This window comes from Colobus angolensis, unplaced genomic scaffold, assembly GCF_000951035.1.
Source record: "Colobus angolensis palliatus isolate OR3802 unplaced genomic scaffold, Cang.pa_1.0 Scaffold322, whole genome shotgun sequence".
Lineage (NCBI taxonomy): Eukaryota > Metazoa > Chordata > Mammalia > Primates > Cercopithecidae > Colobus > Colobus angolensis.
In genome coordinates, this window is record NW_012116511.1 from 1,190,449 (window position 1) to 1,205,067 (window position 14,619).

The 14,619-nt window shown below is 40.9% G+C and overlaps 1 protein-coding gene across 1 annotated transcript in view; it reads right to left on the reverse strand.

Annotated features, from left to right (window-relative positions):
- L3MBTL3 (l(3)mbt-like 3 (Drosophila)) overlaps nucleotides 1-2,936 on the reverse strand; it is a 130,431-nt gene extending 127,495 nt beyond the window's left edge. The window contains exons 1-2 of the mRNA XM_011951649.1: nucleotides 2,869-2,936; nucleotides 465-763 (exon numbers count right to left, since the gene is read on the reverse strand). The gene's annotated coding sequence lies outside the window, so the exon portion shown is untranslated. The remainder of the gene's footprint in view (nucleotides 1-464; nucleotides 764-2,868) is intronic.
- Nucleotides 2,937-14,619: the final 11,683 nt, after the last annotated feature.

Consider the following 14,619-nt stretch of genomic DNA (forward strand, 5'->3'; position numbering starts at 1 on the left):
CCGTTTCCGAGTCACTTGCCCACTTTTTTCCCCGCCTCGCCCCGGCTCCCTTCCGCACGGCCCCCCACACCCTTCCCCGTGTGCGCGCAAAGAAAAAAATACAAGTCTCTCCTCCCCCCATTTTTTCCTTTCTCTTTTCTCTCTCTTTTGTTCCTCTTTCACACTCGCACTCACTACTTCAGAGTGAGATGCCCAGAGACTCCCTCTCCAGCCGTTTCCGAGTCACTTGCCCACTTTTTTCCCCGGGATTAAGTTTTCTCCTCTTTCCCAGAGGCGCAGAGAAGTGGGGGAGAAACCCCTTCTGTCCCTCCCCTCCCCTGATCTGTTTCACAAGACGAGGGTGCGCTTCCTTCCCTCTATAGGGCTCTTAACTTTCATCCTCACCCAGAAAAATAAATGAATGGCTTTTGCACGGACAAATCTTCAGATTAATTAGAGATTAGATCCGATCAACCGCTTCTTACCCCCAAATTTTCTCTTTTTTTTTTCTCCGTCTCACGAGTAGTCCTGACAAATGGTCCAGGGCTGCGGGCGCAGTGCGCATGTGCGCGTAGAGTCAGGGCTGGGGAGAGGGGAAACTGCGCTGGTGCCGGTGCCGCCGCCGCCGCCGCCGCCGCCGCCGGGGAGGCTCGCTCTGGCTTCCCTGTTACTGCTGCTGCGCCTTCGCCGCTGGAAAGCAGCAATAAAGCCGGGTGGCAAATGCAGCTGCCCGCAGATCCTGTTTCAGGTGCATCTTTTCAATGGCCTGGTCACCGCCACAGAGCTGGTTCAGGAACAGTCCAAACAAATAGGAAACACTGCTAAGGTTCCAGATTTCTTTGTCTATTTTTCACTTTACTTTTTTTAAAGGCAATTCTCAGAGCAGCGAATCCACCATGTGCTGCGAAATGTATGCATTCAGCCATTAAAGAGTGGGCCTTAGTCTTGCACAAACATTACCCAAAGGCTAAATACATGCTACAGGTCATGAAAAGTAACAAAGTTGTAAGCTTTGGGAGAGTACAATCTTCCCCTCTTTGATGGCTGGAAGAATGCATAATAAAGAAAGTGTGCATATAAAACTTGTGCCTTCTTTCCGCTTCCAAAGTGCAGATCTTTATTGACAGCTCCAACATGTTAGGCCTCTGTCGAGTGATAGGCTGAGATTCCTACAGTAACTTAGAAATCACTGTGAAAGTCCCTTGGCAATAAGCAGGTCCAGGACTACCCTCTTAACGTATTCAGTCAAGATGGCTGAGCGGTCCTAAATGGCAAAACCTGTCTTTGTTAAAGCGTCAAAACTAGATCAAGAGAGTATTACATTTCAGTATTGACAGCTTTCCGCGCATTGACTGCAGGTCGCGGTTAGGACAGCCTCACCGGTTTTTTTTTTTTTTTTTTTTTTTTTTTTTTTTTTTTACTGAATAGGAGTACTTACAAAATAATTCGAGTAATTAAAGTTTTAATAAATATTTTGATGTCAATAGCAGAGTTTCTGTGTGAAAAAAAAAAGTAGCATGTGTGATTTTAGGAATGAGGGAAGCATGTCTTAGATTTCGCAGGGGTGGGGAGGTAAGGGGAAGTCCCCATCCGCAAAGTAGACTATTTATTTTGCATCTAATAAAGGGTAAAGGAGGCTCTTTTCTGAAACTGCTGCCTGAGGCCTAGAATTTAAATATATCACAGATGGAAGTTCTATATTAAAAATCCTTCTCCAAAATGTAGGGAATATTATTCTTGATTGAATTTTTTCACTTAAGGAATGTTTCTTGAACCAGTTTCAGAAAATAAACTCTTAAATTCTTTCCTTAGGACCATGAAATTACTCTATAGAAGCAGACCACCCGATATATCTACGGTTGGTGTGCTGACCAAATTCTCCAAACCAAAAATCAGGACATATGCCTTAACAGGTACTCCAGAACAAAGAGACAAATCCTGTGAAGCTGGAATGACCTTATAAAATGCTTCATATGTTGAACAGCCGTTGATTGAGGGGTGTGAAGTAGAGAAGACTGGGTAGTGAGAGCTATAGATGATCTCAAACCACCAGTTCACTATTGATTTCACCCACCACCACATTCAACCCTTTTCAGAGCTATTCCCAAACAGCTTAATTAACTGATCTGAATTTCAGCTTCTCTCCTTTTCTCTCTAGCCCTTGAATAATAAGCAGTGGAATGGCCAAAGGCAAACTACAGGAGAAGGAGGAAAGAAAGGGCATGAACTATGTACAAAACTAAGACCTTGCCCCCAAAGAAACTAAATTAATTTTAGATTCCTCTTTCTGAAAAATCCATTTTAGATTCCTTCTCTCAAGAAAATTTCTAGATATTTCTGTTGCACATACGTTTTCAGAGATACTGGTTCAACAGTCTCTAAATGTGTATTAATGGCCTACCTGTGCTAAGTGCTCTGCAAGGTGCTGGGAATAAACAGATGACCAAAACTAGGCCCCAGTTACAAGGAATTCAGCCTGGTGAGAGAGACAGTGTAGTAAATTGGGCATTATGTTGCAATAATGTTATATGGAAAATGTTATAGCAGAGGTATGTAGAGCAAACACAGCTGAGCACCAGTGGCAATAAGGAAAGGCTTTCCAGTAGAAGTGATGGCTAAGCTGATTCTTGAAGGACAAACATCCAGGGTACATGACGCCATCCTTCTTCCCAGAAGGTGTCTGGGAACATGAACCAATCAGAGAAGTGTTTCAAGAGCAAGAAACACTTGCCTAGAAAGTGTACTGACGGAGGTTCACTAATAGAAATAAGAATGACTTGGGGCTCTCTACAATACACTGTCTTTCTCCTCCGGAGATCATTATTAAAACCTCATCTCAATTTTTCTCAAGATGTGGTTCAGGATAGTAAAGATTTTGAAAGTACTCACTTGTAGGAATAATGACTTCAAAGTCTGCTGTCAAAGTTTTCTACAAAGAATCCATTGGTGCCATTATCCAAAACAGAGGCAAAATACATTATTAGAAGCTAGGTAACATGATTTTATTCTTCGTGTAAATGTGTACTATTTACCGGACCTTTCCCATCTGTTCACTAAATGGTAATATACTAGCAGAGGCTTCTTTGCCATCCCTTCCACCTTCCGCCATTCACTCACTTGTTAATGATTCATGATGAATGCCTTCTTTCCAGCATCATTTAATCTCATCATCCTTTACCACTCTCCCACCTTCTCATTCCACCCTCCTCTACCCTGCCACATGTAAATACCAAATCCATGCTTCAGGTTCAGGTCTATAACTTCCCTGACATCCCACATTCAGCTATGAGCTCACTCCTTTATTTTTCTTTATATTTATTTGTTTATACCCAAACCTGTCCACCCCAAAATGATTTCAGGTTACTACATTCCCAAATATACCAAAGCTAAAGTCATTTGACGTAGAAAATGTTTTAAACCAATCACTGTACTCGCTCTCCAGGGAATTTTTTAAGCTTCTCATCACCCCATCCCCCACCCTCATGGATGTCACTCAGAACTTCTCACTGTACTCCATCCTGGAATGTCGATGCTGCATGAACTTCATTTTAGAAACCTTAGCTCCTGCCGGACGTGATGGCTCATGCCTGTAATCCCAGCACTTCAGGAGGCCTAGGTAGGTGTGTCATCTGAGGTAAGGAGTTTGAGACCAACCCAGCCAACATGGTGAAACCCCGTCTCTACTAAAGATACAAAATTATCTGGGCATGGTGGTGCACGCCTGTAATCCCAGCTACTTGGGAGACTGAGGCAGGAGAATTACTTGAACCCAGGAGGCAAAAGTTGCAGTAAGCCAAGATTGTACCATTGCACTCCAACCTGGGCAACAAGAGCGAAACTCTGTCTCAAAACAAACAAGCAAACAAACAAACGCTTAACACCCTTTTCCTAACACTATGTTTGTCCTGCATTGATAAGACAGGTCCCTCATGTCCTGGAAAAATTCAAGGATTACGTTTTCCATGAGCCAGCCCTTCACAAATTGAAAGTGCCCAGGAGTGAAGTCCAGGAGACTGGTGTTCTAATCCAGTTCTGCCACTACCACTGGGAACCATTAGGCATGTCACCTCACGTTTTAGGAGCTTCAATTCTCTCCCTACTTAGACAAAGTAAACAGAGTAATTGATTTTTTTCCCTTTTTTTTTCTCCTTTTAATTGGCCCTGCTTCCTGGAGTTTTTGTTGTTGTTTTGTTTTGGAGACAGTGCCTCGCTCTGTCACCTGGGCTGGAGTGCAGTGGCGCAATCACAGCTCACTGCAGCCTCGACCTCCCACGCTCAAATGATCTTCCCACCTCAGCCTCCCAAACAGCTAGGACTACAGGTGCATGCCACCATGCCTGGCTGATTTTTTTTATGTTTTGTAGAGGTGGAGATCTCGTTATGTTGCTCTGGTGGTCTCAAACTCCTGAGCTCAAGTGATCCTCCTGCCTCAGCCTCCCAAAGTGCTGGAATTACAGGAATGAGCCACTACGCTCAGTCTGATTTCTGAAGTCTCTTTGAAAGCCATGTATCTCCCCACCCCTTCTCACATAACAGCAACATAATCACATTTTATTTCAAATAATATGGAACTGAGAAAGGGATTTTTAAGTAAAGAGTAAAGGCTCATCCATCTGTTAGGTATCATAATGTTATCAATGAATAGCTCATTCAGCTTGGCTTAAGCCTGGTACTAATGAGATGAAGGTCATGGGTTTCATTCCCTAATGGCTAGTTAGTTTTGATCTGTTTCGTAGCCACAGACTGCTTTCCTAACCCTGGTCCCTCATGTTACAATGTGTGCTATTGGTCACAAGTCTATCTTAAGGTAAAATTGAATCTTTCTGTAGAAATTTTCTATAAGAACAATTCTTGAAATCATCCTTTTAATGTATTATCTTACTGTTACATGTGAGTCAAGTTATTGATTTTTTTTAGCCCATGTAATTGTGTGCTCTATGTTTTTCCAACTACAAAAATGATGTTAACATTGATTTGGCCAACATTCTTATCATTGATATTTGTAAGAGCTGAGTTTGGTCTTCCTGTTAATGTTCTAGATAACACTGAAATGTTCTTATAGGTCTTTTCAGTTGAATACCAATCTCTTGCTTGTGATATATCTGTATCCAACACTCAGCACAAAGTTTGTGATAGTGAAATTAATTGAAATGCTGAGGGAGGAAAAAGGGGTATAGTACTCATCAGGTGAGGAAAGGATTATAATATGTATCACATTCTAAACATCATAAGGAAATTAAATATATAAAGATGTGATGTGCATATATATTATCATTTCATTTAGATATGAAGAAGGTAAGATAGAAATATTGCCGGCATATTCAAAAGAATAGAATAATATGGGACTGTCAACTGACTTCTAAATTAAAAAGAAAAAGACAGTTTATAATTCTTCATAACACACTCACTTAAAACTTAAATTCAGAAGCCATATAACAAACAACATTGGAAGGAACAAGCCAGACTTCAGAACATGCCTGTGACAATAGCCCTCAGTACACTTCGATCCCGGTTCTAGAATGTTCTTTCCATTTGACCTGGTCTCCTGGCCACAGCTGATTGGTCCAGGATTGGACATGTAATTTAAGGACTGAGTAGAGTAGCAGCGTTGGCCTGTAAGTCAGCAGGGAGTGTGCTTCCCCATATGAATGCCCAATCATATTCTCACACTTGGCCACATTAACTGAAGACACTGGGGACACTGGGGATAAAAGTTAGTTGATAGCCATTACAAAAACGATTAATAAACAACTCAGAAAGAAAAAGCATGGGTGTATTAGTGATTAAACAGTAGAAACTGTGCATAAGTAGAAGCCATAAGTTAGAGAAAAACAGAGATAGGTGGCAGGAGGCCCAAAAGATAAAGGTGCCAGAACTGCAGTGGACGCTGCATGTCCTCTTGTCCCCAAATGTCATTCCAGTTTTGTGCGGCCTGGTCACTCTGTGGTTACCAGAAGGGCTACTTGTAGAGCAGGATTCCTATCTTCACTGATATCCCAACAAGAACTCCTCATCACTTATGGAAAATTGAGGCATTTTTTGAATGGAATAGAAAAACCAAAGACCCCAAGCAATGTGTATGACTCATTCTCTTTGGCCTTACAAAATTAGAGAGGACCAAGTTAGACGGTCAATTTAGTCAATCCAGTACCCAGTCATTTTTTCTCATTAGTGGAACATTCAGGCTGGATTTCAAGGTTCAGATCCCAACTCCACTACTTGCTAATGTGTGATCTTGGACAAGTTATTGAAACTCTCTTGCCTCAGTTTCTATATCTGTAAAATGGGGATACTGACACTACCCAGCTCATGAGGTTGTTATGAGGATTTGATGGATGCATCCAAGAAAAATCCTTGGCACTTGGTTAGCAAGCAATAAATGTTAACTTCTTAAAAGGAACTTTTTCCTGTTTTTATTTTTATTGAATATTGACAAATTATAATTATATATATGTTTATGGGGTATAAAGTGATGCTGTATGTATACAATGTAGGATGATTGAATCCAGCTAATTAACATGTCCATCATCTGAAATAATTATCGTGTATTCCTCCTGTCTAACGGGAACTTCGTTACCCCTTGACCCGATTCCCAGCCACCCTGTAGCCTCTGGTAACCACCATTCTATGCTCTCCTTTTATGAGTTCAATCTTTTGCAGCTTCCACATATAAGTGAGAATATTTGGTATTTCTCTTTCTGTGTCTAGCTCATCTCACTTAGCGTAATATTCTCTGGGTTCACCCGTATGGTCACAAATGGCATAATTTCCCTCTTTTTAAAGGCTGAATAGTTTTCCATCACGTGTAGATGCCCCATTTTCTTTACGCATTCATTGGCTGATAGACACTTAAGTTGTTTCCCTATCTTGGCTATAGTGAATGATGCCACAATAAACATGGGAGTGCAGATATCTCTTCAACAGGCTGATTTCAAATCCTTTGGATATATACTCAGAAGTAGCATTGCTCAGTCGTATAGTATTTTTATTTGTTGTTATTTTAGAAGCCTCCATATTATTTTCCATAATGGCTGTATCAATTTACATTCCCACTCACAGTGTACAAGGGTCCCCGTTCCTCTGCATCACTGCCAACATTTGGTATCTTTTTTTTTTTAATGAATAGCCATTCTGACAGCTGTTCAGTGATATCTCATGGTGGCTTTAATTTGCATTTCTCTAATGATTAGTGATTTTGAGTAGCTTTTCATGTACCTGTTGACTATTTGCATATCTTCCTTTGAGAAAGTCTATTCAGGTGCCTGGCCAGGCTTTTTTCTGTTTTGTTCCCTGTGTACTCCTAGCACCCAGAATTGTACCTGCACATAGAAGGCATGCAAAACACACTTATTAAATGACTTAAAGAAGTATTCTTATGTGAATTATTACGCTGCTCTTTGGGTTGTGTCTTTCCTGGCTGGTTACTAGACCATAGGTATTGTATCAGAGTTACGTTCATGGGCAACATCCTCCGAAAAGTTCCTAAAAGCATGTAAACAGAGAGTGTTAATGGGATTCATAGGCCCTATTTCAAAGGAGCCTGCTGTTCAGAATATATTATCTTTATTTAGCATTTATATTACACTTTTACATTTTCAAAGCCCTTTTCAGGTTTTTAACTAAATATTTGTTATAACATTCCTATGCTATATTTCATAAGGGAGATAACTGAAGCATGGTTCCAATTGCTAATACCTATATCTAGAATTGAATTTATCACATAAATACAGTAAATGTAACTATATATTTAAAAAATCTGGAACGTTACTTTGTTCACGTAGAATGCCGAATGGAATGTCAATGTAAGAGAAGAAGACAATCTGTTACTTTAAATTATACTAGCTATGCCTTGCACTGGTTCTATTTCAGAAACTAGAATCAATAGAAAGGTTTTTAAACTGAGGTTTCTCAATGGGTTTGAAGTCTTTAACGAATGAAATTTTGAAATTCAATATTGAAACATTTCACCATGTCTCAGTAATTTCCCCATACTTTTCTACGACAGTCTCTCCAAGAAAGTAGTTCTCTCCCAGTGCCAGTATGTTGGGGGTTTCTGCATGTATGCCCTTAGAATTTGTTGACAGTGAAAAATAAAACTGGTAAAAATCAGCATGCCATCAATAAAATCACCCAAGAGTGATTTACCTCAAGGTTAAGGAGATTTCTGAAATACCCAAACTCAATCAGGCAACTCTGTGGAGTTTCAGGAAAGTCAGAAAATGTATCAGTGTGAAAGATACTGAGTTTCAGTCACTCTTTCTTTTTTTTTTTTTTTGAGACAGAGTCTCGCTGTGTCGCCCAGGCTGGAGTGCAGTGGCCGGATCTCGGCTCACTGCAAGCTCCGCCTCCCGGGTTCACGCCATTCTCCTGCCTCAGCCTCCGGAGTAGCTGGGACTACAGGCGCCCGTCACCATGCCCGGTTGACTTTTATATTTTTAGTAGAGACGGGGTTTCACTGTGTTAGCCAGGATGGTCTCGATCTCCTGACCTCGTGATCCGCCCGTCTCGGCCTCCCAAAGTGCTGGGATTACAGGCGTGAGCCACCGCGCCCGGCCTCAGTCACTCTTTCAATGGGTTGCCTTCACGGTAGAGTAAAACCATCCTAACTCAGAGGAGCCTTCTGAGTCAAGCTAGATAATCTACTCATTTGACCCTATTTGACTCCCTCTTCCTTAGCCCAACCAGCTGTTTACCAGTCTTGACACCAGAGCTTCCCACAGCCTCACAGTGTTGCCTCTCTATCCCAATGTAAACTACTTCAGGCCAAGTGTGGTGGCTTGAGGCCATGAGTTCAAGACCAGTCTGGGCAACATCATGAGACCCCCCATCTTAAAAAATAAAATAAAATTAGCTGAGCATGGTGGTGCACACCTGCAATCCTAGCTACTCAGAAGGCTGAGGCAGGAGGATCGCTTGAGCCCAGGAGTTCCTAATTACTGTGAACCGTAATCTCACCACTGCTGTCCAGCCTGGGCAACAGAGTGAGACCCTATCTATAAAACAAAACACAAAACAAAACAAACAAACAAAAAACACCAAAAACTGTCAGCTCTTCCTTTCAACTTGCAAACTCTCTTTCTCTCCTATTCCTGGGGAAAGAATATTCCTATTTCTCCCTGCCCCTCACTATCCCTTGAAATGTGCCCCTGATCACAGCCTGTCTCTAGTCTTTCATGAATTTCCATTATTTTCCCCAAATTTTCAGTTGACTATTCTCCACTAGCTTTTTCCTCACAGCCAAAAAATTATGCTCATATCTTCCAGGTCCTCAAAAAGAAAACCTTTCCTCAAATCTGCATCACTTCAAATACTGTGCCATAATTTCACCTTTCCTTTGCTGCCAAACTTCATAAACAAGAAGTTTATGCTCACTTTCTTTGTTTCCTTACTTCCTATTCATTCCTCAATCCACAGACACTGCTATATGTACTTTCTTCTCTGTAAATTGTCCAATGACTTCCTAAGTGTCAAATCTAGTGGCCAGAGTCTATTTCCTATTTAAGATTTTAGAAACACTTGACAGTGTTGACTAATCCCTTCTTTGAAATGGCCTTCCCATGCAGCGTCTTTGTCAATTCACTGTTCTGACTGTTCTCTTATTCCTCAAACCCAGTCCCACTTTCTCTTGTCACACGATAGACACATGTGCTTCCAGAATTAAGTTCCGGTCTTATCTTCTGTCATGACGGTCTCTCCTGAGTCAGCTTATTTATGTTCTTCCTCAGCATCGCTTTAAGTCATCTTTGTGTAGCGATGGACTATATTTTTATTCATGAGCATTTAACTGAAATTTACATTGCCAAATTTTTGAGAGATGAGTCCACATGGATATTCCATGTGTTTGAAGACAATGGAATAGTATGGTATTTTTTTTTGTTGTTTTTTTTTTAAGTTTGAAATTTGCCATTAGATCTGGGTTGGAATCCTAGTTCCACTCCTTTACTAGATATTAGACAGTAACTTATTCTACGTAAACAGAGTATCTTCCCATGCACCATAATCCATACTTCACAAGGTCATTATCAAGATTAAGTGAGATGATGCGTGTGAGGTACCTAACACAAAAGAGCTCAATAAATGGTAGCTATTGTTTTTGCCTGCTTCTTTTTCCTCTGCATTCTTCATCTCAGTTTGTAATGTCACCATGCTCTCAGGCACTGATTTAACAACAACTTCCTCTTCCTGCCACCCACATCCAGTTGGTCAACAGATCCTATTAGCAGTTCCACTGTAATATCTCTACTCCCAGCCAGGCACAATGGCTCACGACTGGAATTCCAGCACTTTGGGAGGCTGTGGTAGGTGGATCACTTGAGCTCAGGAGTTCGAGACCAACCTGGGCAACATGGTGAAACCTGGTCTGTACAAAAAAATACAAAACAAAATTTAGCTGGGCGTGGTGGGGCATGCCTGTGGTCCCAGCTACTGGGGAGGCTGAGGTGAGGGGATGGCTTGAGAGGCGTAGGTTGCAATGAGCTGAGATTGTGCTATTGTACTCCAACCTGGTGACAGAGCCAGATCCTGTCTCAAACAAACAAACAAAGAAAAATAACTCGACTCCGTCCTGGTACTATTTCCTCTGCCACTGCCCTACTTTGTCTCCTGCCAAGATTATTACTCTGTATTTCTAACTACATCTTTGCCATTACAATTACATTCTTCACGTGTAGTGTTGGTAATGTTGCTTACCTGCTCCAACCCCTTTTAAATGGTTCCTAATAACTTCAGAAAAACTTTATCTCCTTGGTATGGTACTTAGCGCCCTGCAACTTCTGGAACGGATTAACCTTTCCATGTGCAGCCCCAATCCATGAGTAAGCCACACCAGGCAAGTCTAATGCATTGTCATTCTTCTTTCCTTTGGTTCATGCTATTTCCTGAACTTGAAATGCCCTCTTTCTGACTACTCTTGATCTATCCCAATTTCTAACTCATTTGAAAAGGTATTTGTACATTCATGTTCATAGTGGTATTATTCACAATAGCCAAAAATGAGATGTCCATTGATGGACGAATGGATAAACAAACTGCAGTTATATATATCCAGTGAAAAATTTATTATTTGCCCTTAAAAAGGAAGGAAACTCTGACATATGCTATAACATGGATGGACCTTGGCGACATTTCAGTGAAATGGGCCAGTCAGAAAAGGACAAATACTATATGATTCCACTTATATGAGATAACAAGAGTAGTCAAATTCATAAAGACAGAAAGTACAATGGTATTTGCCAGGGGCTGGAAGCAGGGAGGAATGAAGAATTATTGTTTAATAGGTCTTGAACTTTCAGTTTTGAAAGATGTAAAAAGTTTCGTAGATAGATGGTGATATTTGCATAACAATGTGAATGTACTTACTGCCACTGAACTGTACACTTAAAAATGGTTAAAATGGCAAATTTTATGTCTACTTTTCCACACCTCAAGAAATTTAAAAATTCATCTTTAGTGGAATCTATTAAGTACCAGGAACTGTGCTAGGAATTAGGAATACAAAAACAGATAAAATGCTCCCTGTTCTAGTGGGCATATGATTAAAAAGGGCTCAAATTCAACCTCTATATGAAAACTTCAGGTAAGCACACTTGAAATTTAAAGCTCTCTTCTGTCTCTATATCTATTTTAGCACTTGTCACATCCTGCTCTGTATTGTGTCTGGTCCTTGTAAACGTTTGTCTCTCTTTTGAGATAATAAAATACCCTAAGGTCAGGAGCTCTGTCTTATCTATTCATTTTTTAATCTATCAAAGCACTTAATACAGTTCATTGCACATAATGGGAGCTCAATAAATACTTGTGGAGTAGAACAGAATGGAATGGAAGTGAACTCCAGCCATCAGTGATGTTCTGGGCCCAAAATGATACCACCTGATAGACAGTTCTTCCTCAGAATGGTTGTACTGACCAGCGAATGGCATTGGTCAACAAAAAGATCAAAGGAAAGCCTCACTTCAAGAACACATCTACATCACTCAATACCAAGTACACACAGATATTATGGATTCGGTTGATGATCCTCAGTAAACATAACCATCATCTCATATCTGAACTAATTTTCCAAAATTTCAAATTTAAAGCCATGATTTAAGCATGGATGGATGGATGGGCTTAGGTACCATCCAGCCCACTTACAATCAAAGCTGTGAGCCAACCTTTAAGAGTTTTGTGTGAAGAGAAACAGCCCCAATAGTTGGCTTCTGTCTGTGGCCCACTGGAATTTGGAGGAGTATATCTCGTAGCTGGTTTGATTTTGAGTACATAGCAATAATCAGCACAAATAGCCCTTTGGAATCTATACCTTTCTAACCTCTGATGACCCTTTGATGGTAAATCATCTAGGTAGCAACAGGCATTTAAGCCTGTCTTTTTGAGTGTCGGGGATTCTTCCCCCCTTATCAAATTGGGATTTTTCTCTTCATCTTCAAGAACAGAGTTCTTTCTTTTGCTTTCTAGATGAGGCATAGGCCGCTGACGCTTAATAATTACGAAGTGTATCGAATGACTACTGTGTGCCAAGAACCACGCTAAGCATTTTACATGCATGATCTCATGGTTTTCCCTTGACAACCCTATGCAGTAGAAAAGTGGCTTTCTTTTCTGTGTGCCTGTCTCAAATCCCTCTCCTTTGTTTTCCTTAAGAACATCACAATTTCCCTTTAGGAGGCTTCCTTCCTCCTTCCACATGGTCTTGGGGTCGGTCCATTCTCAAGCTTCCGGATATCAAGGAATAGGCAGGTGATGAGAATGAGGCCAGTTAGAGTCTGTCAGGAAAAATCTGATTCATGGGATAAGGAACAAGCGTGGATGTAGGCAGATTATTTCAAAGCCCACTCCTCAAAATTCCTCAGTGACACCCTCACAGTCACCTTTGTGCCTGTTATCCATAAGGCCTGATGGTTTAGCTTTTCCTTCAATTCTGTGACATATCAAATTTTGATCCAACAAAGTCTACCTTTTTTTTCTATCTAACATTAGCTGGAATCAGTTTCTTATAAACTATACATCTTCCCAATAAAGCAGTGTATTGTTACCTATCACTATGCAGCAAACTATCACAAAGGTAGCTACTTAATGCACATTTATGATCTTACAGCTTCTACAGGTCCAGGCTCTGGGCATAACTAAGCTGGGCCCTTTGCTCAGGGCCTCACAAAGTTGCAATCTAGGTGTTAGCCAGGTCTCCTCAGAGGTTTGGAGCCCTCCTGGATGGTGTGAGAAAACCCAAGGTTGACCCTGAATCAGTGCATTTTCTAGAAGACACAAGATCAATCCCAAAGGGAGGATCATGTATGGGAAAAGAGTAAAGGAGTTCACAGAAGAGGGAATAATAAATTCTTACCAAAATGAGAGGGTGAGAGATGAAGTCTTCCCAAAGGAAGTGAATAGGATTTTGCTTTACAGAAAAGTGAAGAGTTGCCAGGGAACATAGAAGAAGCTTCCTGATGCTCTAATTTTTAGTGTGGGGGTCCCCAACCCCCAGTCTATAGCCTGTTAGGAGCCGGGGCCCAGCAAGAGGTGAGCAGGTGAGCTAGCAAAGCTTCATCTGTATTTACAACCACCACCATTGTTCATATTACTGCCTGAGTTCCACCTTCTGTCAGGTCAGCGGTAGCACTGAATTCTCATAAAAGCATGAACCCTATTGTGAACTGCACATGTGAGGGATCTAGGTTGTGTGCTTCTTATGAGAATCTAATGCCTGATGATCTGTCACTATTTCCCATCATCCCCAGATGAGACCACATCTAGTTGCAGGAAAACAAGCTCAGAGCTCCCCTGATTCTACGTTATGGTGAGTTTTATAATTATTTCATTATATATTACAATGTAATGATAATAGACATGAAGTGCACAGTAAATGTAATGCACTTGAACCATCCCGAAACCCTCCCCCACTGCCCTCCTGACCCACAGTCTGTGGAAAACTGTCTTCCACGAAGCCGGTCCCTGGTGCCAAAAAAGTTGGGGGACTGCTCCTTTCATGAATTCCTCCTCACTTTTTCCTGCTCATAATAAGGTGACATATAAGCTTTTTTATAATTAAGAGATGGTGATAAATTACCCACACATTGAAATTCCATTTTCTTTGGTTGGCCTAAGAAAGTTTGGAAACCAAGGAAAAGAAATACATTTTTGTTCAAACTGTAAATCCCATCTCTACTAAAAATACAAAAATTAGCCAGGTGTGGTGGCACACACCCTGTAATACCAGCTACTCGGGAGGTTGAGGTGGGAGAATCGCTTGAACCCAGGAGGTGGAGGTTGCAGTGAGCCAGGATCATACCACTGCACTCCTGCACTCCAGCCTGGGCAACAGAGAGAGACACAGTCAAAACAAAAAAAAAAAAAAAAAAAGAAAAGAAAATAGTACCTTAATAGTACTAATAGTGCCATCACTGGGTTACATCGTGTATTAACCAGTTTATTGATCACTAATTTTCTTATGTGCTTAATCCTGTTGCTTCTTGGAGAATTAATTCTTTCTCTTAGGCCAAAGGTGCCATTGACAGCCAACAAGGCAGATAGCATCAAAGTCATGGGAGAAGGTAGAGAAAACAGAGGAGAAAATAACATTGCACATTTTATCAAACCATACTATATCTACACCAGAAATACTATGTGTATTAGTATTACTAGAAA